The sequence below is a fragment of the Oratosquilla oratoria genome, chromosome 37, assembly GCF_046742065.1.
Source record: "Oratosquilla oratoria isolate Oo_2021 chromosome 37, ASM4674206v1, whole genome shotgun sequence".
NCBI lineage: Eukaryota > Metazoa > Arthropoda > Malacostraca > Stomatopoda > Squillidae > Oratosquilla > Oratosquilla oratoria.
The window spans coordinates 459508-464507 of NC_134813.1; the positions used below are offsets into that span (position 1 = coordinate 459508).

General features: G+C 37.9%; 1 protein-coding gene across 1 annotated transcript in view; it reads left to right on the plus strand.

The window, feature by feature from the left end:
* Positions 1-4415: 4415 nt before the first annotated feature.
* LOC143019328 (uncharacterized) overlaps positions 4416-5000 on the plus strand; it is a 39106-nt gene continuing 38521 nt past the window's right edge. The window contains exon 1 of the mRNA XM_076174967.1: positions 4416-4454. The gene's annotated coding sequence lies outside the window, so the exon portion shown is untranslated. The remainder of the gene's footprint in view (positions 4455-5000) is intronic.

Consider the following 5000-nt stretch of genomic DNA (forward strand, 5'->3'; position numbering starts at 1 on the left):
CCAGAGGAAGTGATGGGGAGGAATAAGGGTGGGTAGAGTACTTGACCGATGGCCCAAGTGTCCTCAATGCCTATCCCGCTGTAGAAGATCGCTCCATCACTGTAATTGGTCCAGACTTCTTCGTTCTCCCCCCTCTCTCTTCCTCTCTCTCTTGATCACCTTCCCTCGTAGCAGTCTTGAGCCGGTGTAGACGAAATGGTATTAGATGTTAGACTCACTTTGTGTGAAAGGGAGGAAGAGGAGGTAAGGATGTCTTGGAGGTAATAATGAGAAAGGAAGAGATAGGAGGTAGTTATACAGAAAGGTAAAGACGTCAGGGATGAGAAAGGAGACGGGGTGAACATTATAGGTAGGAAGGTAGGAGGGTAAAAGGGGGCCTGGAACCAAACTGGGAGAAGAATTTATTCTTGAGATTCATTTCCAAATATGGTATGTCTGTCAACCACGAGAGAGTCTAGAACCAACCTGAAAGAACAATTTATTATTGAGGCTTATTTCCAAATATGGTATGTCTATCAACCACGAGAGAGTCTAGAACCAACCTGAAAGAACAATTTATTCTTGAGGCTTATTTCCAAATATGGTATGTACTACCAACCACGAAAGACTGCCATCGAATGAAGACTTGGAAGGATAGGGAGACCGAGGGAAAATACTGAGTGACTAAAAAAAGACTCGAGAGGCTCTCCGACAGATACGTATAAACCTAGGAGATACTCCAAGGTCTCAAGGACGGTTTCAGAGGCTTCAACAGCTGTGAGACTTCGCAAGACCTTTATCTCAGCTGAAGAAGGTATTATCCTCAAGTCTAAACAAACCCTAAGACTCATCGGAGATCAGACGCCGAAGGAAAATGATTTTGCGTGTGTGAGTGAGGAGTAGGAGTTTTCTTGCTCCGAGTGGGAGTTGGTCGAGGAGGAGGACTGGAGTAATTGACGAAGTTGGATCGAATGAGATGAAGATAAACTTTCTAAAACTAACCGATCTGTTTAGGTTTGTTAGAGAATAGAATGGACTGGAAGAAGATGAGAATGAGGGGAAGAGCACAAAGGAAGATAAGGTCATGTTAGGTGAAGAAGTGCCTTGGCGTCATAATCGGATATGTGCTAGTCTCACATTTGCTTAGTTGTGGGTTCGAATCCCGCAATCCTCTCCCAGCAGTGACTGTTACCTACCCCAATAGTCGAGGCGCTTAATAAGGCAAAGGTGACGGCTTCGGCCGCAGCTACTTAGTGCCTCCTGGCGTTAGGCTTCTTACCTTAGGTAAAGAAAGGTGAAGGGCCTACGCCAGGAGGCGCTGAGTAGCTGCGGCCGAAGCCGTCGGTCACCTCTGCCCTATGGTTCACTGTGAAGAGTCTGGTGAAAAGCAACTAACAATCACTGCTGGTAATTAATCGGAGAGGGAGGAGGAGTGCGGGATTCAAACCTATACCTAAGCAAATGCGATACCAGCACGCTTCTGATTACGCCACGAGCGCACAATAATGATATTAGTTAGGATAGATAAAAACCACCACGTAAAATGTGGGGGCATTCGACAAAGATGTGTATGTATATATATATATATATATATATATATATATATATATATATATATATATATATATATATATATATATATATATATATATATATATATATATATATATATTAAATATGTATATATATATACATATATATATATATACATATATATATATAGTATATATATATATTTAATATATATATTACACACACACACACACACACACACACACACACACACACACACACACACACACACACACACACACACACACACACACACACACACACACACACACACATATATATATATATATATATATATATATATATATATATATATATATTGTGTATATACAGTATATATATATTTGTATATATATATACATATGTATATAGATATATAGATATATTGTAGATGTATATATATATATATGTATATATATATATATGTAAATATATACACATATATACACTGTATATATACAATATATATATGTATATATATATATATATATATATATATATATATATATATATATATATATATATATATATATATATATATAATGTATGCAGGTGAGGTGCAGAAGTTATGATTACTTGTATATAATTACTCCCTTAATTCACTAACTCTTGATGCCAATCTAAGCTTTTGATGACGTCAGGTGGACCGCTAACGGCAACAGCCAATCAGCATTGCGCACCTCTAACAACAAATCCTCTGCGACAATTCAAAATTCATATTTCTGGTCTGAGGTTGTTTTAATTCTGCGGTGATTATCATAAAACAAAAGAGAAATAAAAATGAACGAATATGCAAATAAGATTGCAGGACAATGGGAAAGACGAAATAGGAATGGAAAGATGATGAAAGACGACATGAAACATGGAACGAAACAAATGAAAATCGAGCATCCGTTTCGCCTTTTTTCAACCGATGATGATTAAAAAACAGTTGAATGAATAAATAAATAAAGAGGTGAATGATAAATATATGAATAGATAGAATTGTAAGCAAATATATAAATGAATAAATAAAGAAAATGTAAGCGTTCTCATACTATTCAGTATACTGTATGCATTTTTTCTTACAACATAGGTTATTTTTCTTAATATTACTCATCATAGTAGCGGAAATGAAAGGTATATCATATGCATAGATACAATACGAGTATATCATTTCATGAAATCTATAGAGATATTTCAATTATTTAACCTGACTGATTATTCCTAGCCATAGACATTCGTTTTTTTTTTCAACCGTAAACTTGATCATAAAGATATCCTTGTGGTCATTTATCAAGGGAATAATAACTCAAGGTATATTAGCATAGATTTATCATGGTCACGTTTAACTCAACAATGGGTCATTATCAAAATTGGTCTTATCTTCTTTATCTGTTGAGAGGCCATACGGAATACAAACGACTTCAAAGCAAATCACACGACCCTCCCCAACACCCACCCACCTGTTGCATTGAAGGCAAGCTATTTTATTTATACCTATTGTATCCCTTGATAGTAAAAATGCGATTTTTCTTATTAATGTACTTTCCACCAAGCTATTTAATTCATTTTCGCAGTAATTTAAATTCAATTGCGACATAAACGACCAATCGACCATTTTAGTAAACAGGCGACATTCTAACTTTCCCGTGCTTTTTTCCACGGTAACGCCATCTAGTGAGTGCACAACGAACAACTCATGTGTACGGAGTATGTAACCGTCTTTCCCAAGTGTAGTCTTGATTCTGTATAAGGCCAGCCGATTTTTATTCAGCTCTGGATAGAGAAGGAGTAGGGTATCTTGTTCAGCTGAATAAAATCATACAAATGTACGTTTTGCCAGGTGCGATTATTGCTCAACGACGATCGTTCATGGCTTAATGATGATCGTCAAATGATTGTCTAGAGCACTAATTCTTTGTTTCTGAATGATGGGACTGCTTTGCTTCGAGCTGCAAAGTACGAGGCTGATCATTTTAACCTCAAACGCCTTTACCCAAATATGATGATGCCAGGAGGGGGGGTATGGTGAGCGTCCCCAGCCATGGGCTGTGGCAGTAGGCTAATAACTCAGGCGAAGAAAGCACAGGTGAAGAGGCTACCCTCAGTTCGGGGAAAAAGTCTTGGCGTTCCATATACTTGAGGGCACAAGTGTCTGCAAGTGCCTAGAGCATCGAGAACGTGCCTTCATGAGGGTAGCCTACGCGTGGAAATTCCCACTTCTCGCACCTGGTGTAAACTTCATTACTGTTCCCTCTCTCAGAAATTTGCAAGTTTTCAATATTAGCAATGAAAATTTTCCGATATAGAGTAAATTGCGAATACTGGGAGAAGCTCTTTCTAGTTTTATGGGATATATATTTTCCTTAATTTATTTTCGTTTTTTTATATTGGGACGATTGTCCATACAAGCAGAAGCTGGTAAAATGGAGCCCTGCTGTGCTTATAAGCTCATACTTCTTTACAAATCTGTTCACCAAATTGTCGAGATTTTTTTTTCTGGTAGGGTGCTCCGCCCCAGCCCCCCACACCCAGCCCTCCCAGCCCACCTCATCCAACCATATCCCCTTTCTATCCACCCCCCCAATCCTGGATCCGCACCCAAAAACACATTTCCCGAACATTGATTTCAACATTGGTCTCATGTTCTGTGTCTGGCTTTCTGAGATCCGGTACACATTTTGGGGGCTCGCTAGGACTGGGGTGGGGGTGGGGGGTGGGGGGTTCCTCTAGGTGAAGGGAGGGAGGATGAGGTGCCCGGATACTCCTATCATCTGGGTATTTCACATCTGGATAAAGACCTGAATTTCAGTCATCAGTATGGTTTCACTTTGAGTTCTTAAGCGTACGTGATATAGTTTGTTCTGGATACCCCTGTTGTTCCGGGGAGGAGGGAGCTTTCGGGACACCCCTACGGACCAGTGAGACGCGGCATTCTTTTACGATTAAGGATTCATCTCTTCTCAATGATGATAATAACAATAAGAAAAATAGCAATAATAGAAGGGTGAGTGTAAAATGCTGATGATTCTGCTGATGAATTTGCTGATCTCAAACACTATTTTCATTCTTTTCTCATTTCTTTATTTCCCGGTATTTTGAAATGAAATTTAAGTATTATATTACTTAAAATCTTACCTTTCCAATGGTATCAAACGTTTTGAAAAAGTTTTATGTTTAGGTGATTATTTTTTAACATATATACGAAGCCGTTTTTAGCGCACTAAAACGGCCACTGAATTTTGCTGATCTTTTTTCCCAAAGTATTTCTAATACCATCTCTGTAGTTTTTGAAATGAAATTTAAGTATTATATTACTTAAAACCTTACCTTTCTAATGGTATCAAACATTTTGAAAAAATTCTATGTTTAGGTGGTTATTTTTTAACATATATACGAAGCCGTTTTTAGCGCACTAAAACGGCCACTGAATTTTGCTGATCTTTTTTCCCAAAGTATTTCTAATA